The sequence below is a fragment of the Sapajus apella genome, unplaced genomic scaffold, assembly GCF_009761245.1.
Source record: "Sapajus apella isolate SASKATOON/1434 unplaced genomic scaffold, GSC_monkey_1.0 scaffold8, whole genome shotgun sequence".
Classification (NCBI taxonomy): Eukaryota; Metazoa; Chordata; class Mammalia; order Primates; family Cebidae; genus Sapajus; species Sapajus apella.
Window position 1 is genome coordinate 37,628,419 of NW_022436948.1, and position 27,788 is coordinate 37,656,206.

Here is a 27,788-nt window from a genome sequence, read left to right on the forward strand (position 1 = left end):
TCTTTTTTTTCTCCAGTTTTGAAAGCAAATTTCCTTTTTTTTTTGATTTTTTTTTTTTTTTTTTTTTTTTTTTTTTTTTGGATGAAAAAGAAGTGGATGATTGCACCACATCTGAAGTAGTTGGGGGCTTTCAACTTTGGTTATCTTTGTGTTAAATGGCAGAAAATTTCTTAAAATCATTTATACTTAATAATTCAAAACAAAAATTTATAGACTTTTTAACCTAGATTTTGCTTCACTTCCTACCTTTTGGGAAAGGTTTCATTATAGTTGACCTTAAACCTGCATTAGTTTCGCACAAGATTTATCAGCTTAACATTTAGCATTATGTAGTTATTGAAACTGATAAGTCATTAACAATAGCAATTAAAATATATTCTGTAAATAGTAACTGCTTTTTGTGCATTTATAATGAGCGAACTATCTCTGCTGTTGGTAATGGTTAGGTGATTTAAAGTTTTAGTCTGCATTTCAGGAGAATATATTTTTCTGCTTGTGCTTTTTGGTAGTGTTTATGTTGATGTATTTATAAACAAGTGCTTGTTTAGCTAATGCATATTATAAAAACTGTTACCTTTTTGGCTATATGTTTCCAAATTTTTGGTCAGAATTAAAACTCTTAATAACCTGAGCTGCTTCTCATTAAATTACATTAGGTTTTGTGTATACATCTTACGTTCTTCAACTGTAAAGGTGGATTTAATAGAATTATCAACCTCAAAGTAATAAAGTGAGAATTAGCTGAAATATTTTTTTTCAACTTAGTACCTTGCTTGTCTCATGATAAGGACTCCATAAATATCAAGTATTTTGATTATTTTCTTTCCCAATCCATATCATTCTTCTACCTACAGGTTTTTAAAGCAAAAATATAAAATAAAAGTGCAGTAAAATTAAAAAAAAATATATTTAAAAACAAGAGAAATAAACTAAGAACAAAATTAAATAGGGTTACAGATTCTTATGAAGACAATTGATGAATATTTAAGTAGGGAACTTAATTCATGAAATGTTGTATATACTGACGATATTCTACTGAAAGAGGTTTTAATATTTAATGATCCTATTAGATTTAATAAAACATGAGCAGGTATGGATTTCAAGAATATAATTCTATCCATTAACAGGAAGATTTCATGTAAATGAGTGCCCATATAATTATCCTTAAAGACTAAGTGTATTTACAATATATTAAAAGTGCCTCTAAAAACCATGTCTGAATTTCTTAGTATTTTAAGTTATCCAACAAAACATTAACTAAAATAATTTATATATTATTTTAATTTGAGTGATCCAATATTTTTTATATAATTTTGCTTTGAAGCACTGTTTTGTTGAATTCTAAGGAGTCTATAATACTGGGATATCAGTAGATTTTATTATATTTCAATATTATTATATAAAATATTAATTTCAAAGTAGCTTAAAGATTTTTTCCTGCATTAAAAAATCAATTTATAATTTTAATTGATTTAGTCCTATAGTGTTATCTGAAAATTATAGCTTCCTTTTGACCTTCAGTGATACAAAAATTACAGTTGCTTGGATTATTTATTAAGATTATTTTTAAATACTGAATTAAAATACAATGTTATAATTTTTTAATATGTGTTTAATGAAAACAAGTAGGAGGTGGTATCCCTTCATAGGAATCAAAGTGATTGCTAATTTACAAATAGGCTAACATTCCTTAGTTTCCAATTAGTATCACTGTTCAAAGGGAAAAAATCAAATGTGGAAATAATTCCCTCATTAATTCACATAAGCTTACTAATTCTTATTCCTATTTTCCAAGATGACAAATCACAGATATAAAAAGCACTTGATTTCATATCGATTCGGTATTTTGCAAATGATTTTTTTTTCTTGTTTTATTTGAGAAAGAAGGAAAAATAATTTATAGACCTGTATGATGGGTTACAAGTCTCTTCATTAAATTTCCATTTCGGTAAATGCCAAAATAACCGTATCACAATTACATTTTACTAACTTTTACTCATTGAATGAGCCAAATCAACTGCTCCAAGATAATTTCCAGGCTACCAGGTTTGTGTACTTCATTTCTAAGCTCTTTTGTAGTTATGCATCTATACTCCCTCATGGCCTGAAAGAATCTTTCCAATATTTCAGATCTCGGTAAAAAGTTATAAACCTAGGGAACTCTGAATTGCACTGGAAAACTCTGGAATGTGACCCATACTTTAAACTTCCTAGATTACATAATCTATACAGTAGTTTTGTCCTGGAAATGAGCTGGGGGCAAAGTTGTGAAATACCAAAGTGCATTTGTAGATTTGTTAGCTTTCCGATTGGCAATTTTATCTCTGTAAAGCTATTACAGTCTCTACTACATCATAAAGCAACTTGATAAACAAAATCAATAACAAATCCTAGGGGAAAAAAGAAACAACAATAGTCTTCTACACACCTATTGAATGGCCAAAATCCAGAACACTGACAACACCAAATGCCGTTGGAATGTAAAATTGCATAGCCAGTTTCTTGCAAAACACATTCTTATGATATAATCCAACAATCAAGCTCCTTGGTATTTTCTCAAAGGAGCTGAAAACAATGTCCACACAAAAACAACATGCACACAGATGTTTATAGCAGCTTTATTCATAATTCTTAAAACTTAGAAGTAACAAAAATGTCTTTTAGTAGTTGAGTGGATGAACTGCCATACATCCAGACAATGGCACATTATCCCCTACTAAAAAACAAAAGAGCTATCAAGCCATGAGGAGATATGTGGGGAACTTAAATAAATACTATTAGGTAAAAGAAACCAATCCGAAAAGGCTACACAGTGTATGAGTCCAACTATAATACTCTAAGAAGGATGAAACCATGGAGACAGTAAAAAGTTCAGTGGTTACCAGGTATTAGGAAAGAGAGAAAGATGAATAAGTAGAACACAGAAGAATTTTAAGGCAGTGATACTACTTTGTGTGATACTATAATGATGGCTATTTGGCATTATACATTTGTCCAAACTCATAGCAACTCAACTCATGTCTAACTCAACAGCAGGAGTGAAACCTAATATGAATTATGGACTATGGGTGATAAGGATGTGTCAACATTAGGTTCATCAAGTTGTGGCAAACGCATCACTCTGGTGGAGGATGTGGATAATGGGGGAGTCTATGGATGTGTTGGAGGAGTAAGGGGAAATAGGAAACCTCTGTACCTTCAGTTCAATATTGCTGTAAGTTTTAAACTACTCCAAAAGCAAAGCTTATTTTTAAAGCCTTGATTTTACCCGTATTTGTAGAATTTACATTAAAAAATAAAGCCTTTAGAAAATGCTGTTTAACATTCAGAAAGGGGATCTTTAGTTAAAATAACTAGTTCCTTTGGTGCCTGGGATTGAGCTAATACTTGGGGACTCTCAGTACCTGAAATCATATTATGAAGGCTGCTTCTAACCAGTAAGAGCGACTTTATTATCAGACCTGCAGTTTCAATGCAACGTCCACTAATATCTCAAAAGCGGCAAACAAAACAACAAAACAAAACCTAAAACTTGCTGTGTCATGATAACAGGGAGAATATGAGGATTTGTGCAAGAGATGGAGGTAGAGAAGTGCAGCCTTTTCCTGTAGTAGATTTCATGTCCTTGAAATTTAAGTTGATTTCCATGTTTGATTGGATGTTGAAGATTGTCAACCCAGGATGTATGGTTTAATAATCTCAGTGACTCCAGTAATTTTAATTTGCTTACTACTCATTTACAAGTGACAGATACCTAAAATAAACTAGCTTAAGAAAAAAAAATATGTGATGGATCATAGAACTAAGGATTCCTTTCATTATCCAGACTGATTTAATATTTTACCACTATTCTGGGGGGTGGGCCTGTTTATCAGGCCCAAGAGGGGACCCAGAGAGTTGAGGATGCAATTCCTAAAACGAAAAGGAGTTTGTTAGCAAAAGGAGGATAGGAGTGTGCACAGGTACTATATAGCCCATTAAAGGAACATACAGGATTTAGAGTGTTAACTGGAATATTTTGATGTCCATTGCTTTGTGAAGCCACCTTAATGACTAAAGCAATACTGGCTCTGTTACCATATGGAGTAGATTTTCTTGACAAGGAAAATGGAACATGGAGGGAAGAGATACTACAGACTGTGGGAGAGGAAGTGGTAGTAACAGTTAAGATCAAGTTACTTCAGGTCCTAGTTGACACTGTGATATTCAACTTTAAAGAGTAAATCTCAAGCAATAACCCTGGTGGTAAGTGGCGCACCATCAGGAAAGGATGAGCAGAAAGTCATAAAGATGTGGTCATTCCACAGAAAACACCCTGACTACAGCTTCGTAGAGTTAAAATCTGAAAGCCACTAGCAGAAACACACTGGCTGATATGAACTGTCGTATTTCTTTACAGACATATTCTGAAGGAGTTAGTATGCTTTGGCTCATTCCATGCTTGGTAGCCTTAGGGTGCGGAACAGAGAGTACACTATGACCTTGTTTCTTACTATTATCGCTAAATGAATCTGAACGTCACACCAAATATTAATGTTGCCATGGGAATAGAAACACAAAAGTAACAAAATTAAGGTTAAAAATCTTTTTCTTCTGTTAAAATCCTATTTCATTAGTGATACACCCCAAAATAGTACCTATTCTTTGACATTGTTATACTTGTTCAAAAGCTTGCAAATTAGTGTAAACTCAGGACCTGCGGAGCATCCTCTCAGCATTATGAGATTCCAGGAAACGTGAATAGGATGTTTCAGTTGTTAGGTAATTTCCGGATCCCCCCTTTCTTTTTTGTGCTCAGATGATTCAGATGGCTTCTTTTCAATACTTCGGGTTTGTCATAGGCACTGTATTAGAGTGTGTCACATTTTTGAAGGAATTTGGCACCGACTTCGCTTTTCCACTTCTAACTCTCTAAGTTTGAAGAGTGCCTGCCAAGATCGTTATACATGCATCCTAATAAATATATTTTCACCAATTTTCGAAGTTCCCTTTTACTTCAAGTGTCAATATTGTATGTGTTATGATAAGAGTAGTTTAATTAGTTATGGTTTTTACTGCTATTTGGAATAAATATGCTTAGGCTATATTTATAGCAAAGCTCAATATTTGCAAATCATACAGACAGCATGATTTATATGTGATCATTAAGATACACACTTAGCTTAATTTCAATCATTATTTCTGTGTCCTTAGGTAAGTAGGAAGGTAGGTAAAATTCCCTCAAAATTATAGACACAAAATTTAGAATATTTCTTTTGTCTTCTTTATTGCTTTTTTGGCTTAGTTGAGTCATAATTGACATTAATGTCATTTAATGTTTCCTTACCTTAACATTACTGTAAGAAGAAAATGTGTAGAGTATGCCTTAATAAACTACACAAAAACAAAGTTTATTATTATTTTTGGATATACATAAAATTTTAAAACAATTTTAGAATATATAAGTGTTTGGCCAGGCACAGTGACTCACACTTGTAATCCCAGCACTTTGGGAGACTGAGGCAGGTGGACCAGGCGATCAGGAGATCAAGATCATCCTGGCCAACATGGTGAAACCCCTGTCTCTACTAAAAAAAAAAATACAAAATTAGTCAGGCGTGGTGGCAGGTGCATGTAATCCCAGCTACTGGAAAGTCTGAGGCAGGAGAATTGCCTGGACCTGGGAGGCGGAGGCTGCAGTGAGCCAAGATCAAGCCACTGCACTCCAGCCTTTGAGTGACTCTGTCAAAACAAACAAACAAACAAACAAACAAACAAACAAAAGCACTTAAAAATTCTCTCTATCCCAACCGTGTTTAGAAGATACACTATGCCAGTTATTTCCTTTAATTTGTCTAATAAAACTTAAAATTATTTTACTGCTTTCTGGAACTAAGATTTTCACAAATTATACCGAGTTGAAACCTATTTGCTTATGTTTGGAATCCTTTGCTTCATAAAAGGCTGTCACTCTCATTGTCATCAAAAGATTTACATGATGCATTTTTAGATGACAGAGACCATAAACCTCTCTGATTATGTGGAATAACAAATGTCTTAACTTTTGAACTGATTTTTCCACTAGTTTATGTATTACTTGAATTATTAATACAAAGAATTATGTTTCCTCTGAAAATTTATTTGAAAACCAGAGTATTTAATAACATAGAAAATATGAGCTTATTTTTCTAATTTTTTTTTGTGAATATAGAGAAAAACATTGGCTATTTCTTATGAAAATAGGAAGACAAAAATGGTTTGAAATAAATTTATTTTTCTCTTCTACATTTTTTTGATTTTACATTTATTTTACATAGTATTTATTTCAGAATATCTACAGATTATTAATTTGTATAAGTACTTGTGATTTTTAAATACTACCAGATGTGTTTTTATATATGAATATCAAAAAAACTCCACAAATTTTCCAAGTGGAAATATTGAAATTAAAGAAACAAATATGGTTCTATTAGATGAGAATGAGTTGGGTGATTATGGCTCATTTTTATTTGATAATAATTCAAATATCCTAGCAATGGCTAAAGATAGTGGCAAGGTCAATATAAGAAAGCTATTGCTGACTATTAAGGGAAAACTATTCTGCAAATCATTTTCCTGATTGTCATCCTGTTGAACCTCATGTTATTTAACTGTAGAAGTTAGCTTTTCCCCAAGTAAAATTGCAAGCAGCCATTTTACTTGATTTTGCTGGATTCTGTGCTTTCCCAAAGCAAGCTATATCTTCTTAATTTGTTTATTCTATGAAAAGGCAATATATAGATTTTACAAAAAACACAAAATCTAACTGAGCTTTCTTTATCTCTTTTTTCCCATGAAGGTTCATTTTGAATCTACTTGAACTATAGTAAGCAATTTTTTTAATGAGGCTCAGATAATCAAATAAAAATTATGTGTGATACCTGGTCTCAGAGTATGATCTTCCAGAGGTTATCTTTAGATTAGAATGGCTTTATAAACATAGAGATAATTTCGCATTCATATTTTAAACCACGAGTTTAAATTCACAAAGATTTCCCTGCCAGTTTTAATATAGCAAATATGTTCTCTGGAGCAAGTAATTCCCCTCCAACTTTAAGATCCTGACGTTCCCTTTTTAATGCCTGAAGTACAGAGCTCAAAGAAAACATTTAGCAATAAAGGACAGGTACTGAGGAACGAACCTTAGAAACTACACGATTATTGATCAAAATTCAAAGAGTGAACATTTTCTTTTTTAATGTTGTTTATAATTGAGCAAGAGTAGATTTGACCAGCATACAGCTTGGTAAACATTTTGATACATTTTGAGACTTGCAACTCCTGCTAAGAATTGCTCAGGAACTCCAGATTTCTCAGGCTTGGTAAGAGCCTTATAAAAAGTTTAGCTTGGGTGCTTCCAGGAAAGGACACAGAGCAATGCATGTTTTCTTCTGTGATCAGGGGCAGGCAGAGCTCAGATTTGCTAATCTCAGTTTGGCACAAATAAATAACCACCTGGTTGACTGCTAGTTATAATAGCTTTCATTAAACAGAAGTGGATGCAAAAAACTACTTTATTTGTTACAATATTTTCTTTAGATATTCCCATAACCATTTGATCTAATAATGTGGGAATAAGGAAAAGATTTAGAAAGCTAGGTGTATCTGGAGAAGGGCGACATTTTTCATCAAGAAGCTAAATAACTTTCCCTAAAAATGACTGCATTATCACAGATTTAAAAAATTACAGTAAGAATACCAAGCCATGAGTTATTTCTTCGTGAAGCTAATTTTAAACTACAGCCTTTCCTCTTCCCAACTGCAACAGTTTTGGAGAGATTTATGTATGCAATATTAGCTTTATGTATGGGAATACAGTCAATTCTTGTTATATTCTATAAAGTCTCTGGAACACTGACTTTACAAATACTGAACCTTTGCTTCTTGGGAAAATGCAGGGTTAGAATCCTGTAAACCACTCTGGTCATAATGTTTTTGTCAAGCAATCAATATATAACCTTGTTGTATGTGTGTTTCTATTTGAAGACACCGTATTTGATATATATTGTTGAGTCATTATCATTGAACTCATGCAGACAGAAGTATAACTCATGCCTGAACATAGCTTATCTAACACAGATATTTTCTCCCTGAGGTTCATCACAGCCTTCTTGCCCTTAGGAGCACTAGAGAGATAGTTCTTACTTACGCTGCTTGGAGGCTATTTTAAACAGCAAAGTCATCTGCATAAAGCACAAAAATGGGAAAAATGTAGCATGAAATAGACCTCAAAAAGGACACTTGTTTACAGTATGAAAGCTAAAACAAGAAGGCAGAGCATTGCCTTGTCTGACCTCAGCTGAGAATGTGCATATCAGGCAACTTAAATTTTTTAGTGCTCTGCACATGTCGTCAAATAACCATGAAAGCACTGCAAGTATTGATTTTAGGGCTGCAAATAAGTCTTATTGAGTAGGAAAATTGGCAAATACAGAATCTGGAAATAATGAGGAATGACTCTACAACGTATTTTGAGAAATAATGATTTTGAAATGTGTTTGTATGTAAGGTCACTCTACGGAGTCTCTTAATTCTAAAAAGTGATTTTATCATTTTACAGTTGGATGAGATCTTAGGATCCAACTAGTCCAAACTCCCATAGCATACAGCAATTTCCTAAAAAATATTTCTGAAGAATTTACATCAAATTTAGGTTTGAATACTTACCATATTTACTGTGAATGAGACCTTACACATTTCACAGGCACTTTAGGACTTTGGCTGTTTTAATGTGGCATATAGGTTTCTTCTACTTTCTCTCTCTCTCTCTTTTTGTTGAGAGATTGGGTTGACTCTGTTATCCAGGGTTGACTGTAGTGGTGCAATCATAGCTCATTGTACCCTTGACTTTCTGGGCTCAAGTAATCCTCCCACCTTAGACTCTGGAGTAGTTGGGACTACAGGTGCACATCATCAAGACCAGCTAATTTTTTTTTTTTTTTTTTTTTTTTTTTTTTTTTTTGTAGAGATGAGGTCTTGCTATGTTGCCTAGGCTGGACTTGAACTCTTGGGCTCAAGCAATCCTCCCACTTCAGCCTCCCAAAGCACAGCTTCTCATCTTTTAAAGCTGCAGAGATCATAGGTCCTTTCACATAAAAAATAATCTTTTATATATTCCAAGGTTGCTAATATGCTGATACTTTTCTAAGTGAAATATCTTAAGATGACTTTTTATTACTAGTTTTGTATTCCTTCATACAATTGTTGAATAATTACTAAAAGCTGAATAGGACAGTCTCAACGTTCAAAGTTTTAAAGCCATGATTGACTATAACTCTTGGTTCAACATTCTGCATATGAATTTGCTGATACAAATTCACTCTTGGTTGTTGTTTTTATTTAATGTAGTTGCTTTGTTCAAATGCTTTTTGAAGCACATATACACTTGTGTTTGTATGTGTTCATGTGCATGTATATACGTGTGTGCATGTGTGTATACAGAAACAAATATATGTATGTATGTAAGCATATTTGCATAGGTATATAATACAATTTTGTACTCATGTTAGCCACTCTGGTGACATTATTAATAGGAGAGCAAGGTAAATGGCTTCATTGATGAAATTTCATTTTACAAAGGATTAACTCCATGATTGTGCTACATGCCATAATCAATGCATTTCTCTTTACCTTCCCTGTTACACAAAATGAGAAACATTGTGGATGTTGTTATTGTCACAATCAGATTAACCTAGATAACTTCTTCAGTTGCTGGGATTTTAAAATTTTAATTAACAAATTGAGTTGAATCAAAAAATATCTCTTCAGGATGATCTGTTTGGAATTCTGCATCTTGTAACTGGCCATTAGACATCCCCTCTTTCCTTTTCTCTCTTATCTCTTTTATCTACCCATCTAATTATCCACTTTCTTTAGAGATAGTCAAATTTTTGAAACTTTTTTAATTCATATAAAAAACCATGTGTTTTCTATACCCTGATAATTCTATTTTTAATATTTTGCTTAACCTAATTTGTTTTTATCTTATTCTATCTTATCTATCCACTGTCTATCTCTCACCTATCCACCCATCTATCTATCTACCCATATGTTCATTTGCATATGTATAAATATGTGTATATAATCTGGGCATAACTGTAACAGCTTGCAATGCCTTAAATACATGAAATTTATTTTTCAACAAATACTTTTTATTAAGACAACACAAAATAGGTTGAAAGTTCAGAAAGGCAAGTGATATTTTTTGCTCACCAAGAGATGTTCATTTGTTAATCTGGATATTTCTTTCCCATCTCTACAGACAATACTATTTATCTTACAGAAGTTTTTTGAAGATAAAAGAGGTAAGATTAATTATACCATGGGATCAAAGACATGAATTGCCTTCTAAGAAGTGTGGTTGATACTCATAGTTTTATGGAGGAAATAAATATTAAGTACCTTAAAACATCAATATCTCTGAGACCTTTGAAATATTTTCTCTTTAAACATAATTTATTCTATATAAAATTTAAAAAATAAACATGTATTCTTAATCTCACTTCCTCTTCAACATAGACATTCAGATTTTAAATAATTAAATGTCTTAAAATATTTTATTAATAGTTGTAGAGAAACTCAGTTGAATCAAAACTATTAAATATTTTTGCTGGTACTCTAGCCAAGAAAAACTGGAGGTGACTTCTGTGACGAATAGGCTTTTGTTACGTAAACCCAGACTTTAAAATTTTAATTCTACATTATAATGTTATATTATGCTGTTAGGACCACATTTTTTTTTCTTAACATGAGTTGCTCAATCTGATATTTACATTTAGTAGCAATATTATTTCTTAATATTTTTGGTGAACTTTTGTCCCAATTATTGTCTATATCAGTTGTTTTTGGCCGTGTTCTTTGATCCCTTTTCCTCTGTTTCTACTATATGTGTATTTTATTTTTTCCTCAGAGGAATTTCTCTGTCTTTGCTTTTGTGGTTTCTTACTGTTATGCCTCTTAGGGTTTTTTCCAAGGTTGAATCTTTTGCTGTGCACTATTACACGCGTTTCTCTTTGTGAGTGACAGCAAAAAGGAATTTCCTATATCCTTAGTCTTGTTGAAGTCAGTGTTATGAAGATCATAAATGGAGTCTGTTTCGCTTTATTACCCATCACAATCAGAAACAAACATGTTGTAAAGGCATACAGATTCATTCAAAAGAACCATAGACTGACCAATTCTCAGCTATCTTTCAACTGTGGACTAAAGAATGAGTTGCTAGAGTAAATAATTCTCGTTGTTTTTTGTCTTTCCTTTTTATTCATTTCAACTTAGGCTTTATAACAACTAGCTGGTGAATATGTTAAAGTTGAAAGTGTCATTGTCATTGGTTAATTTGAATAGCCCTTTTACCATCTCCACAGACAAAGATGTACAGTCATTGAGCAGAGTTTAAAAGACATGACTTTTACTTGGCTTTTATTTTCTTTCTTCTTTTAAAATTTTTCTTTCTTTTTATTAGAGTCAGGGTCTTGCTCTGTTGCCCAGGCTGGAGTGCAATGATGTGATCACAGCTCACTATGGCCTTAAACTCTTGGGCTCAAGTGATGCTCCCACCTCAGCCTCCCAAGTAATCAAGACTACAGGCAAGTGACACTATGCCCAGCCAATTTATTTTATTTTACTTTTTTTTTTTTTTTTTTTCCAAAAATAGAGATGGGGGTCTCCCTTTGTTGCCTAGGCTGTCTCAAACTCCTGGCCTCAATCCATCCTTGTGCCTCAAAATGCTGGGGTTACAGGCATGAGCTACCTCGTGTGGTCTTATTCCTTTTAGAACCTCCACCTAGACAAGGATGCACTTGTTATCCTCAACATGGAGTAACTAGAAATAAAATGCCAAATAGTAAAAATAGTTCTCTATTTTTTTATTAAAATAATTTATTTCCAGTCTCAAGTTTTTAAGTCTCAGATTATAAAGTATGAAATTACATGTTTTCTAAGAGTTAAACAAAGCGTACTTCAGATTGTTACTTGTGAAGTAAGTAATGTTTTGCTACAACTATCTATGATTACCTATATTTTTCAAAGATGAGCTTATTTAAAAAATTTTACATCTCTTAGGTCTAGATATTCTATGAAAAAGCTAGAAAAATAGCTGAAAGCATTAAAAATGTTAGATGGCTAAGACAGAAAATTTACCATATTTGGTGAAAGATAGGGATCGAACAGCAAAATGGAATCTATTTTTGGAAGCAGTCTTTTGTTGCAATCTGTTAGGCAGCAAGAGTTAACTAGTTTTATTATTATCAATCTGGTACAAATGTGAATACTTAAATAAAAAAAATTTGTGAACTTTCTGCTATGATGTACAGATTTCTTACAAAGTATTGTGCAATAAGAAAGGATTCCCAGGCAACTCTGTAGCGTATTATACAAATAACTCTTACATTACTATTGAAAACTTTGTAAAGAAAAAATGATAACAAAAATCCTATTTTTAAAGTATTAGTCCTGGAAAGGAGATGGAAATTTATGTATTTACAATTTTATTACTTACCTTATGGCCTTGAAATAGATGGTTTAATTTGCCCCTGTATGTGTGTCTTCTCATCTGTAAAATGTTGATAATAAGTTAATTTAAATTTGTAAACTGTAATTATAGCTTCAAAATTATAAAAATAGAAGTCTCTAGTAACCCTACTGATAGTATTAGCAGGTAGGGTAAAATGTTTTTTCAGTTCAGAAACTTTTTAAGAAGCCACTGAGTTGCCAGTTCTTCTTCCACAAACCTGTGTTGTGGTAGCACAATACCTTCTTACATGATTAAATTATCTATTGCTGATGATAATGACAAAGTTAGAGATTTTTGATTAGTTGGCCATAGTTTTTCATTTAAATTTCTTGTATTAATTATGTAAACTATTTCAAATTCTGGTTGTAGGAGAGGGAAGGCAAAGAAGCATTTGCTGGTTAACACATACATAACACAAATAACTTCTTCTCATTCTACATCTCTGTTCTAGTATTAGTTTCCACTATTCTCTTATGGCCTCACCTAGGCTGACTCAGCATTCTTTGTTTATATAATATTCACAAAGTACTTTTTTGTTTTAAGCACTTAGAAAATGTAAATATGAAATAAGGCCTTTGTTTTTAAGACACTTGCCTTTTAAATAAGTCATTTAGAAAAGTAAATAAGCAATTCTACTGTAAAGTCATACTGCCATGCTAGGGATAAAACACAGGGTGCTTCTGAGGCAGGTAGGTGAGATGCCTAACATAGATTCCGGGTCAGAATAAATAAAAGACATTTTCCTGGTAGATCAATAGCTGAGCTAGTCAGTTGAAGGAGTGATCTTTTAGCCAGATAAAGTTTGAAGAAATGGGAAACCTACTTACAGGCCCTGAAGCAAGAGAAGAATTTCAGGTAGCCAGCTTGATTCAAAATTCGATCTATCTCATGAATATCATTTTAAGCCATGTTAAGTGGTTTGATTTTATTTTAATGTATATGAGATAGCGTTCATGGATTTTAAATAGTTATGAGGCCTCCTTGATCATCCACTTTGCCTTTTCAAAAGCTTTCTCTTGCAGCAATATGGAGAGTACAGTGGCAAAGACTGATGTCCAGAAAAGGAGGAGAACATGAGGCTCGGCACATCCAAGTTGCAACGACCAATGGCAATTGACTGCTCTGTTCTGAAGCTCAAAAGAACTGTCAGTCTAATATCAGGAGAAACAAGCTTTAATATCAGTGGTAAATTTATAGCCCCTCCAATGAGTGGCTGGCCTACTTATATTTCCAATGCCCTCATAATTAGCTATAACAAAACATCTAACTTACCACTCGCTCAGAGTCTGCAGCAGCATTGGCAAACTTTTCCTTAAGGGGTCACTTCATAAATATTTTAGGCATCCTAGCCTTGTAGTCTCTGTTGCAGCTATTCAGCACTGCTACTTTACAGGAAGGCAGCCACGAATAATATGTAAAATGATGGGTGTAGCTGTGTTCCAATAAAACATATTTACAAAAGGAGGCAATGGACCTCTGGCTGTAGTTTGCCTCATGGAGCATGGCTAATGGAATTAAAATCACATGGTATATTAGCTTCACTACATTCAGTGGACAGAGTGGACCTTTGACGTTACTACATATGCTGATTGGAAAAAAATTCCTCCTGGGTTTTTTTTTTTTTTTTAATTATTAGTTTATATCATGAGTCACAGACAGAGGAACAAATTGCAGGGCAGATAAATAGGAAAAATTCACTAGACAATTAAAATAGCAGTATTTTGTGCATTCATAATGATGAGCCATTAGCATTGTCTGTGAATATGAAGTTCAGAGATGAAATAACATGAGTTGTTTTACCAAGAAGCAGATGGTTCTAAGATCCGATTAAAAAAAAAAAAAACAAAAAACTACAGAGTTTTTATTTTCTTTTATACATCCGATTTTCACTGACCTGGTTTGGATTAGGCCCCAGATGTGGGCACTCTTGTTATTTTTCTGTCTTTCTTAATGGAATTGTGTGTTTTATTTTTCAATTACCAACTCTGAGGAGTTTAGCTATGAATTTTTAATTCCTGAATTTAAAATGGGATTCAATTATGATTTTGCCATTAAACATCATTTCTTACAGGATTTTAACTGAGTGGGAGTCTAATATTAATTCTAATTGCAGCTTTATTAATAAATAAGAGAGAGAATGCCCTCCTACTACTATGTATAGATGTGTGGCTAGCAGAAGTAATTGCAAACAGTCACAGGGAAAGAGATGCTTTTGAGGCTTTACTGTACACAGACACAAACAATGTGGCATAGCTGGACAGCTGTGAATCAAAGCAGCCAGCAAATCAACATTGCATGCAGTTTTAAGGAATATTCTCAGCTTAAAAACAAACTTAGAGCTGACTCTGGGCCCAAAAGAGTTATGCACAGAGACAAGCCTTAGAGAAGGGGGCTGAAGATTATAATCAAAGGGCCTATTTTGTGTGTACCCAGCAGGGAAATCGCTTTGGGAACCAGATTGGCTGTTTGAGTCACACTATCTTAAGATCACATCCACTCTCAGATTGTCTCCAAACCTGGAAGAAAACATTAAGATAGTTCCCCTTCTCCTAGTAAGCAGCATGTGAAAAAAATAAAAAAATAAAAGGTTAAAAATATTTTATTTGAATCACAATTAAACATATGACTAATTCTAGTTTGGAGAAACATTGGAATTACTTGGTAGTATAACTTTCTGGAATGCAATTCTTACAGCAAGGTATCCGGCTATAACTTCATACTAAGTGCTAGAAACATGGTTAAGGATGAAAAGGCATGCCTGGTTTCATTATCCTCACTTTGATTATCTTTCATGTACGGTAGCAACACTATTTACTGGATGCCAGACTAATATGTGCACATAGGAAATATAATCTCATTATCACTATATTTCAAGGTCCATGTTAATTAATTATTAATAATGTTAAGAGCGGCCGGATGCAGTGGCTCAAGCCTGTAATCACAGCACTTTGGGAAGCCAAGGCCCCCACAGAAACCCCGTCTCTACTAAAAATACAAAAAAAAAAAAAATAGCTGGGTGTGGTGGTGTGCACCTGTAGTACTAGCTACTCAGGAGGCTGAGGCAAGAGACTTGTTTGAACCTGGGAGGCAGAGACTGCAGTGAGCCAAGATCGCACTCCAGCCTGTGCGACAGAGCAAGATTCTGTTTCAAGAAAAAAAAGAAAGAAAGAAAGAAAAAAAGATGTTACGAGCCTGTTGTAATAATATCAAACTTAAAAGATAAAACATAATCGCCCATGTCACTGTTTTAATTTGTCTACTTTCTTTAAATTCTTATGCCATATAGTGCCTCTGAAATTGGCAAACTAATTTCACTTACACCGTCTTGACCATCATACATTCCTGCATTGATTATTCCTTAGGGTTTTTTCCATCTGCCAATTAATGTCTAATAAATTGTTGCATAGGTTTGAAAGCTTAATCAATTCATTCTTACTATATATTTATACTATATTTAGAGCAACCTATATGTTAAAGCTATTGAAATTATTTGTTTATGAGCGCTATCTCTTTTGGAAGTAAGAAGGACGTAACTAAAATATTAAGAAATAAGAAAAAATATTAAGAAAAATACAGTTATTTAGAAAAAAAGTCTCTATTCGGATAGTATGCAAGCTTGTAGAGATGCAAAGATGAATATGACAGACTATCTTATTTAAGAATTTACAGTCTCATGTGAGGTCAGTAACTTTTTCTGTACAGGGACAAATAATGAATATTTCAAAATTATGAACCAAACAGCCTCTGTGACAACTATTCGTTGTTGCATAAAAGACAATGTAAACAAATGAGTGTGTCTGTGTTCCAATAAAGCTTTATTTACAAAAGCAGAAGGCCACCTATGGGCCAATGTCTAAAGCTTCTCAACCATCCCCTGGTCTAGCGGATAATAAAGGCATACAAAGAAATTATTAAATTTAATCGTGATAGTAATAAAGTCGAGGTGTCCAGAGGATGCAGAGTTTAACTCTGGGAGAATGCTTTACACAGAAGTTACCATTTTAAATAGAGACTAAAAATAACATGTAGTGATTGGTTAGCTTGAGAAGTGTTCGGAACTCAAACAAAAAATGGCACAATGTGACTAATGTGGCTTTTGAATCTGAAATTGGATCATAGTTTGTGTGACAGTAGAGGAGGTTGGCAATACTGTTGTTGCCCTACACAGATTCTTAACGAATTTGATAATTATTGAGTAGCTGTTAGTGGTGTTAATTTCGAGGGAGTGAGATGAAAAATCTGTGTTAGGAAATCACCTCTGTTAAGAACTGGAAAACGAATGTCCTGGAGGCAGTAATTACTCTAGCTGGCCTTGTCAGAAAAGCTAATGAAATGCAGAATTTCTAGGAATTTGGGAGTAGAATTGGATGGTCCAGGAGAGTTCATAGTTGATAAATATTCCTATATGCCTATCTTTCTGAAAGAACTAATTGAGTCTGTCAAGAATCAATGCCTCTGAGAGCAGTTGGCTCAGCCACCTAAAACACTGCCATTGGCTCATGAAAAATACTTTTGCAGTTGGCACCAACTCCAGTCTACTTCTGTTAGTTTTCAAATGGTGGAGTGAGAGAGAAGACCTCTTAATCTATTTATAGCTAACTATCCATATGTGATTTTTTTCCTATGGCTTTTTGTATATATAATATAAAGTTTTATAAATTTTGCTTTTATCTTATTTTGAAAACTTAGATGTGACGGAAGAACATACTTTATTCCCAGTCAGATGTGGTCTCATTTGATGGTGATACACCATGCAATTTTCAGTTGCACGTTGAATTACCTTACATTATAAGTTAACTTTCCATGGCTTGGTGCAAATTGTGAGGGTGCTTTAGTTAAACTATCAATTTAGGCTCCTTACTTTTGGAGTTTTGACTGACAAGATTGTGAACCTTACTGGAAAGTCTTAAGAATATTCTTTTTAATTATATAATGAGGAAAAAATATATAGGGCCGTAGGAATAGAGAAGAGACAGAAGCAGAAATCCGTGAAATTTCTACTCAAAAACAATAATTAGAAAATAATATCAGGGGTTAAAAAGGAGGAAACAGGAATTTTAAAAATTAAAGGATCAGATATATATGATAATATAAGAAACATATAATTTATATGGACTTGTATACATGACATATCATGTTTGGTTATCTTTTTTCTCAAGCAAGGTAGACTTGTGGCTCATGTTTTCAATCGCTATACTTCTGGAATGGAGATGAACCTAAATGACAGATAGTAAATGAGATTTTTAGTTTGCATTTTAGAGAAAGTGTAGCAAAAAAAAAAAAGAAAAGAAAAAGGATTATAATATAGTAGGATCAGGGAAAAGTGAATATAAAGGTAGTGAAATTTGTTCTTGGGAGGCCCATAGTTCTGGTTTTCATTGTTTGTGTAAATGTTCCTAGTGTACATATAGTGAGAGATGTATCAGCAGCCGATGTCAGGAACATTTAAGGGCAACGCTTGTTCTCAGCTTGTGGATCCCTGGGGAGGTTGAGAATGAATGGGCCTAAACTTTTTCTCTCAGTATTTGGCATTTCTTCTAGTATATGGTGCTTGTCCTGTATGATCTTTTAATTCCTTCCTAAAAACTCAGAGTCCTTAAATATAGAAGTGGCTTCAAAAGATATAGATTAATAGAGAATATAAAAATTATCAGAGTGATCATTATGAGTGGAAGACAGAAATTAAAATATACAGGTGATTTGGTGGATCTACTCAAGTTACAGCTCACCAGTCAGAAATCCTTGGTTCTAATTTCAGAATTACAGATAGCTAAATGTGTAAATTTAATAATTCACTTAACTTCTCTGTTTCTCATAGGTAAAATAGAAAGAATGGACCAGTTGACATTGATTCCGATCACCTTTTTTACTGTATGTTTTAATAAATACCAGTTCTGGATCCTTGGTAATATCTAATTTAATTTTTGAAAATATAAAATTTGGCCAAGCGCAGTGGCTCATGTCTGTAATCCTAACACATTGGGAGGCCACGGGAGGCCGGTTGCCTGAGTTCAAGAGTGCCAGACCAGCCTGGGCAACACGGTGAAACCCCACTTCTACTAAAATACAAAAAATCAACTGGGTGTGGCTGCATGTACCTGTAGTCCCAGCTACTTTGGAGGCTGAGGCAGGAGAGTAGGTTGAACCGTGGAGGCAGAGGTTGCAGTGAGCCGAGAGTGTGCCACTGCACACCAGCCTGGGTGACAGAGCAAGACTCTGTCTCAATGAATAAATAGATAGATAATTTGTAATAAGGTAAATAAGATAAAGGATATTATTTCATTATTTCAACTCCCAAAAAGTCATAAAGTGAGCTGTTCACTATTACCGAAATTAACAAAAGTTAACTTAAGAGTTACATTTTTTTGCAAAATCCTCTAATCGTATTAGCGAATAGAGGATATGCCAATAGGGATTTTGAAGGAAATAATTGAAAGCCTTTTTCAAAATGCAAACATCTGTAAATAATATTACAGGGTTTCAGAAAGTTGAAGAATGAGTAGAAGTTTTATTAATGCAACCCAAGATCCCAATTGCCCCATCAGAGTTCAATGATATTCACCACTCTTGAAAAAGAACATAAATTATAAAACATATGAAGATAGCACAAAAACTATTAAACCCACCTCACAAGATACGACAACTGAAACCTAAGAGGTTATTTGATACAGTAATTAGAATGCCTTTATAGACCAGGAACGCCAAAGACATGTATTTTACTGTACACAGATGCTAGCACTATAAAATGAACAAAATAACTTAAGCCATCTCAAATCATGTCAGAGGCTGAGTACTTCTACCTGTAATATTCCGTGATTCTATTAGTGACATTGAAGCTGAAATAAAATAATATTGTAACTCCTGATTCTAAGCACTTAGAATTCTTCCAATCCCTGGCATTAAATTTGCCTATAAGATTAAAAAACAGAAACAAAAAACAAATCTTTGCTACATCTTAAAGACGTCTTGCCTGGACTTTACCTGTCTTGTTAACTCCCTTCATGTGGAGATGAACCTATGACCTAAGATGCAGGTGCATCTTAGGTGAAATTTTTTTTCTCCTAAATGTTCTAGCTAATTTATTTTGTAATATATATTGTGATAATAATTTGAGAATTTTCTTAGAACATTCACAAAACATTTTTCTTTAATTTTCCCAAATCACTCTGTTGATGTCTTTTTGGGGGCACTTTTATTTTCACTTATTGTATAGTTTTCAATCTGCTAGATTTCTTGAATATAATGATCTATAAGATGTGTATATCTACTCATCTCTTTGTTCCCTGCACACTTAGCAGAGTGTTTTAGTCAAACGGCGTATTTATGTTTATTTAGATAGGGTGTCCAACTATAATTGGCTTGTAGATAGATTTTGACAGGAAATTTTTACTGTATAAATTTCAGAATTAATTACAGGATACAATTAAGTTTCTTGAGTGTGAAATCAGATATAGCAACACAAATAATTCTATAATATTCTAAAAATTCCATGCTGTGTGTAGAATTTGGTAATTCATTTTGAAGTAAGATATGCAGAAAACAAAACAAAAAAATAAACATTATGTTTGTTTTCCAGTGAGCCAGTAGAATTTAGGAATCTCCTATCAGAAGAAGAGGGAATTTAAAATGTATAAAACCTTCGAAAGGCCAGCACAGGAGAATTTCTTGAGCTCAGCTTGGGCAACATAGGTAGACCCCAAGTCTACATTTTTTTTAAGTTAGCCAGGCAGACATAGTGGAACGTACCTGTGGTCCCAACTACTTGAATGGCTAAGGTGGGAGGATCACCTAAACTGAGGAGGTTGAGGCTGCATGCCACTACACTACAACCTGCTTACAAAGCAAGATTCTGTCTCAAAAAATAAATAAATAAAATAAAACATAAGATATGTATGAAACCATGATATGTGCCTACTGTTTTGGGTGCAAATACTGCTTATATGTAGAATATAGTTAGGTTAAAAATACATATATTAAACTATGGCCAGGCGTGGTGGCTGACACCCATAATCCCAGCAATGTGGGAGGCCAAGGCGGGCAGATCACCTGACGTCAGTGGTTCAAGACCAGCCTGGCCAACATGGTGAAACCCTGTCTCTACTAAAAATACAAAAATTAGCCGGGCATGGTGGCAGGAGCCTGTAATCGCAGCTACTCAGGAAGCTGAGACAGGGGAATTGCTTGAATCCATGAGACAGAAATTGCAGTGAGCCAACATTGTGCCACTGTACTCCAGCCTGGTCAACAAAGAGCAAACTTCCACCTCAAAAAAAAAAAAAGTTTGACTAAACTACTAATTCAACCCTTGATTTAAAATACTAAGCAGAAGAGTTAAGCCATTGAGATATAATGGCAAAGGGTCTGTTTTTCTTCATATTTTAAAGGGAGAAATAACTCATTTTTCAGTCATAACTTAATTATGGATAGTTTTAATGCAAAAAAGAAAAAAACAGAATAAAAAATGAAGCCAGGCTCCTCTATCTTTGTTACAGTCAACTTTTAAAAATGATGGTGGTTGATGGGTACTGTGGGTCTGATGGCATTAATGGCATATCTCATGCAGTAAGCTTGAAAGCTTTTCCAGGTTGCTTATCCTGTATTCCAACTTTTTGCAAAATGCTTTTTTTCTTTAGCACTTTAAATGCTGTGTAAATGCTGCATTTCTAATATAGCCTAACATTTATTTCTAAAATGTTTACCTTAATATCAGTTGTTCATATTTTTTTAAGCCTCTTAAGACTTTCATTTTCACAGTACAAAATAGCACATATGACATTTAAATATATGTATATATGTTTAATATATTATTTATTTACAACATGCAAAAGATTCATGTTTAATTATTTAACATAGGAGACAACACGAAGCAATGAACAATATTGAAATAATTCACTTTGTATTCAGTAATAAGATAACACATAACTATTTAAACACTTTATATGCATCTTCATAAAGTACAAAAGGAATACATAAAACAGCTTTCTGCTAATGAAGATATTCTATATTTATAAGAAAATAGCAGTATTATATATAATGAATTCAGTTATAATTTATTTCTATATTATGAAAATTATAAATCATTGGATATTGACCTTATCAATAAAATCCTAGTATTATAGTATCATTTAGATTGATGGAACCAATTATCTGCATTGCTACAGGACAAAAAAACTACCAGGATCCATTTATGTGATATATAGTATGCATTTGCTCTGTTTTCCATTGATATTTTACTAGTAAGAATACCAACTTTTGGAGATATCAAAAAAGTCAACATTAAAACTAAAGTGCTTTTAAATTTTCTGAACAGTTTTTTTGTTAAGCATTGATACAGTAATGAATGTGACACAATGTTAACTTATATATATATATATATATACTTATCAATAAATAACATTTTTTCATTCAATGATATAATCCACTCAGAAGATTCCATAATTTGCACTGGAAAGAAAAGAAAAAAACAGGGCACAGAATTATGGAGAAGAAACACTGTAGTCTTTCTTTAGCCTGTAGCAAATCCAAACACTGGGTTCCAGAAAACACAAGAAAGAGTCCAGGAAGAAAAATCTATTTTTTCTTTTTTGTATGACCTATAGTTCTCTCCTGCTATGCCCAAGCAGCTGTTGAAAATTTCAGATTTCTGATCTTCACCTAGGCATTAAAACTTCCTGGAATCTATTTTGAGAAACACTAGAGTAAACAGAACCAAATACTTAAAACAATTCATTTTAAAGGAAAAGAAAAATAACCCACAGATGTTATGGTTTTATGAGAGCTAAGGAGAAATCAAATCTTTAGAGATAAGGGGTTGTAAGCGCTTTTAATAAATAGAGTACAAATTCTTCTAATATAAATTTTTATTTTGAGGAAACAGTGTTTTATTAATGTAGTCAATAACAATTGTAGTTAACAAAATCTTTTAAAGATATTCATTACTAATTTCATTATAAATATGCTTAGTGGTAAAATTTCTATGTAACTATGTATTACCTATTGTTAATAACAAAATATGTTAGTCCCTCCTTGTCCGTGGTTTGTTATTTATGGTCAACCATGGTACAAAAATAAAGAACGACAGTACAATAAGATATTTTTAGAGAAAGAGAGGAGAAAAAGGGACCACATTCACATAACATTTATTGCAGGACATTGACATAATTGCTCGATTTTTATTAGTTATTGTTGTTAATCTCTTACTCTGCCAAATTTATAAATTAAATTTCATCCTAAGTATGTACGCATAGAAAAAACATAGTATACATAATGTTTGGTACTATTCTTGGTTTCAGGCATCTCCAGGAGGGTTTGGAATGTGTCTTCCTTGAATGAGGGAAGCCTACTGTACCCCAAATTAGGGAACATAATTTTTGAGGATTAGGGATGCAGGTGCATGTTTGTTGGTGTTTCTGGCTCAGGGTATCTCAAGATTGCAGAGGCTACAGTCATCTCCAGGGTCAACAGGAGCTGCTTCCAAGCTTGCATGGTTTTTGAAAGGTTTCAGTATGTCAGTTCCTCCTAAAATGGAAATCATTGTCTTTTAATCTAGGAAAATACATATGATCAATGTTTCATTATGCTTTTGGTCACACAAAACAATTCTGGTACAGTTTGGTAAGGAACTACATAGGATGTGAATACCAATAGGTTTGGGGACTATTGGGAGACATTCTGATGTTTGCCTATCTCCCTCTATTTCTTTTTATGCTTAATTCCTAGAAAGAAAAAATCATCTTATAACTCCTAGAGAAGGCTTGCAGTTAGATAATACATTCTTTAGTTTTGGAAAATCCCAAACTGCCAACATTACTACATTTTATCAGGGTAAAACCATTTTATATTGTGCCATACATAGTATACATGCACATATACATATAAATATATATATATATATGTGTATATGCATAATAGATATGTAATTTTATATAGTTTTAATATTGCCTTACTTAAACCAGAAAAAAAATATTTAGAAGTTAGTTTCTATTGTTAAATTGCACATTGGAAATGTGCAATTTATGGCACTGATGAATACTAAGCTGACAAGTTATAATTTAGTGAAATTTTACTTCCTTATTTTTTCAGTAGTTAAAAACTTGTGATTTAATTATCATGTGATGCTTCATCAGAATGAAATTTTTTCTTGATTATATTATTCCATTCAAGTTTCAATACATCTCAATTAGCCCCTTACATATTAGGATAGTTTGGCAATTCAATTGTTTCTAAAACTAAGTGTTATATTGAATGCACTTCTGTATAAAGAACTCTTCTGTTGAGAAAATGCGAAATATTTGATAAGCACTTGAGAAATACCAAGATGATTAATATAATGCCTGCCAACAAGGCACCTTGATCTTGTCTGGGAAAAACAAATATATGGGACAGCCAAATACTATGATTTGACTGAAATAAGATAATTGTCAAAAGGGAAGTAATGGAAAGTGTTTTGTGGTTTCAAGGAAGAGGATCATCAAACAGCCTCTTGCAGGAATGGAAAGAAACATTTATGGGTGAAGGCTCCTTTGGGCTAGGTCTTAAGAGATGATTAAGGTTTCAAAGGAGTGAACTAGAATTGGTGTATGGTATGAAATTAACAGGAATGGGAAGGTCTGGGATATATTTGGGGAATTCACAATTGTCGTGCTTGGGTGAAACTTAATGAGTAGGTGTGATATGATTATAAAAGCACCTTCCAGGCATATTGGAAATGATTTTTAAATCTAGTTTGAGGACTTTAGTGCTTCATCTGGAAGGAAATTTAGATCAAAATTTAGCAATGAAGAAATGAGCAGATTTGTGCTTAGGTTAATCCAGCAGCATATATCTGAATGAATTATAATAGGGAAGAATGGTGAAAACTCTTTAGGTGAAATGAGCAGCCCAGAAGAATATAAAGTAGTGCTAGGTAAAGTAGATCCATTTCTGTACTACAAGTATAGTATAATGAGGGCCTAACCCAGGATTCACAGTGAGAATGGGAAGAAGGGAACTGAAGTAAGAAACATGTGGAGGCACTAATAATATAAATCAATATTTATTTTTAAAAAAGTGAAAACAGAGCCAAAACTATTTCTGACAAGCCTAAATAATTGGGACAGTCAGAGAAAAGGGAAATAAGACAATAAGTTGTTTTAGAGGATGAGAGTATGAGTTTGAATTTTAGTCCAACAGGTGTAGAATTTAGTAGACCTTCCTTTGGATATTTTAACCACAAATAAATAACTGACAATCTGTATTTCAAGAAAAACTTGGGGCCAGGTGTGGTGGCTCACGCCTGTAATCCCAGCACTTTGGGTGGCCAAAATGGGCAGATTCCTTGAGGGTAGGAGTTCAAGACCATCCTGGCCAACACGGCAAAATCTTATCTCCACTGAAAATACAAAAATTAGCCAGGTGTGGTGGTGTGCACCTGCAGTGCCAGCTACTCAAGGGGCTGAGACAGGAGAATGACTGAGAGGTTGCAGTGAGCAGAGGTCACACCACTGTACTCCAGCCTGGGCGACAAATCACGGCTCTTCCCTTAAAAAAAAAAAAAAAAAAAAAAAAAAAAAAAAAAAAGAAAGCAAAAGAAAACAAAGAAAAACTCCAAATTACCGCCAAAGACCACAATTTTGAATAGAATGCCATGAGAGTAGGAATGGAAGTAAATATGATACTTCAGTGAAAGTGCTGTGTAAGAAGGCAACTTCAAGGAATGTCTAGATCTGAAGGATGCTTGAAATAAATGAAACCCACCAGTGAGTTGGAACATTCACAGAAATAGGTTCTTTGTGATGTCCCTAAGACCCAAACATTTGAAGGAACAGGTAATCAGCAATTTCTGATGCTACAGCAAGTTTTAGGAGGTAATAAATTGGAAAGAAAAGGGTACAAGATCTGTTTGCTAGAAAGCAGTTGGGAAAAAATAGAGGAAGAATGTAGAATATATAGCTTTAAAGATGAGTGACGATTAAGTAGATGGAATTCGTATGAATATACCACTCTTCCAAGAAGTGTAGGTAAAAGGAAGACAGAATGTGATAGCAGAGGGAGATAGTAAAGTTCAAATTACCTTGGATTTCTTTTAAAGTCACCAACAGATTAAGTGTTGGAAGAGGAATGAAATTAAAAAAAAAAATAGGAACACTTTTACTATGTTGGTGAGAGTGCAATTAGTGCAACCATTGTGGAAGACAGTGTGGCGATTCCTCAAGGACCTAGAAATAGAAATACCATTTGACTTAGAAATCCCATTACTGGGTATATACCCAAAGAATTATAAATTTTTCTATTATAAAGACACATGCACACGTATGTTCATTGCAGCACTGTTTACAATAGCAAAGACTTGGAACCAACCCAAATGTCCATCAACAATAGGCTGGATAAAGAAAATGTGGCACATATACACCATGGAATACTAAGCAGCCATAAAAAAACGATGAGTTTGTGTCCTTCATAGGGACATGGATGAATCTGGAAACCATTATTCTCTGCAAACTGACACAAGAACAGAAAACCAAACAGGGCATGTTATCACTCATAGGAGAATGTTGAACAATGAGAACACACGGACACAGGGAGGGAGCATCACACACTGCAGTCAGTGGTGGGGGCTAGGGGAGGGACAGTGGGGAGTGGGGAGTGTGGGGAGGGACAACGATGGGAGAAATACCAGATAGAGGAGATAGGGGGATGAAGGCAGCAAACCACCTTACCATGTATGTACCTATGCAACAATCCTGCATGATTTGCACATGTACCCCAGAACCTAAAGCACAATAAAAAAAAAATCCCAACTTGAGGTACCTTTGCATGAAGCCGAACTGTGTTCTGATGAAGCAATATATTGTGATGTTATTTCTCTCTCATTTTTATCTTCATGCCAAAATAAATGTTTCACCTGTTAAGTTCTCATTTCAGCCATAGAAAAAAATTCTTATCCTGATGTAATTTTTCTTAATGTTAACTTTTAAACGCTCAAATTCAATCCAATCTTTTTTTTTTTGTTTTATTTAGACAAAATCCTGCCAACCACATTTTCGTACAGCTTTTTTTCATCTTGCCTTGAATTTTAACCCATTATCATTGCCTCTATAGCTAAAATTGAAGAAAAAAACTGGGAATATAATAAATTTCTCTGTAAGCTAAATCCTTAATTATAATACAGTATTATTATGTTTAAGTTTCAGGCTTGTTTCCATAACATGGAGGAAGAGAATATTAGTTTAATTATCTTAACGATTTCATTGTGTTACTATGACCCGGGTTAAAGTTAATTGAAATATATAGACAGAACCATCATTTGGAAATTGAATACACACTACTTAAGACTAAGAAAAGATTCTTAGCAGTGTTGCTTAATCTGTGGTCAATGAATGTTCCCAGAATGGCCATATTTGGTTTCATAACAGACTTGTCCGAAGCTCTAACAGTTTTTTGCAATTCCTAGTAACTTTCTAGTTAGACAGAAACAGACATTTTCACCTAACGTGAACATGTGTCTGTTCTATTATTATTGCTTTATGTAAAGGAAATATGTAATGGATATTACATTACATATTTATGTAAAGGAATATGTAAAGGAAATACAGCGTAATGGAGGAACATAGCGTTTCATTTTAGAAATCAGGAGTTTATTCTCAGGTTTGGCATTTATCTTTGTGCAATTTAAAGGAAAATAAATCTCCTCTAAGTCCTACGTTTATCCACAAAAATGGAGGAAATGTTACTACTTGCCTGTTGAGGGTTACAATTGTGAGTTTATTTTATTTTATTTTTTGAGAAAAGCTATCACTCTGTGCCCTAGGCTGCAGTGCAGTGGCACAATTTTGGCTGACTGCAAACTCCGCCTCCTAGGTTCAAGCAATTCTTGTGTGTCAGCCTCCCAAGTAGCTAGGATTACAGGCACCCATCACCATGTCCAGCTAATTTTTGTATTTTTAATAGACACAGGGTTTCACTATGTTGGCCAAGCTGGTCTCAAACTCCTGATCTCAGGTGATCCGCCTGCCTCAGCCTCCGAAGTGAGTTAATTTACTTAAACTCACAGGTAATTTTAAGTTGCTAGGACAACTTTTCTTAGAAGACAATATTGTTCATGTAGACTAGCATTTTTAGCTGCTTTATATGCCATCTATGGTAAGAGCAATTGACATACTACTTTTGTTTTTAATATTATTTAAAAATAAGTTCTGTCATTTAATTAGGATATACTTATTGATATCATAACTCCAAAATGTTAATGAATGAACACAGTGAAGTTCATTTCTCACCTACT

General features: G+C 33.6%; 1 protein-coding gene and 1 long non-coding RNA gene across 4 annotated transcripts in view; both read left to right on the forward strand.

Annotated features, from left to right (window-relative positions):
* Positions 1-27,788, forward strand: part of CADM2 (cell adhesion molecule 2) — a 1,064,920-nt gene that overhangs the window by 29,250 nt on the left and 1,007,882 nt on the right. The window lies entirely within an intron of this gene.
* On the forward strand, positions 77-26,988 carry LOC116550603. The gene is made up of 3 exons (XR_004268506.1): positions 77-3,962; positions 16,271-16,275; positions 26,976-26,988. It is a non-coding gene; the product is annotated as an uncharacterized LOC116550603 (long non-coding RNA).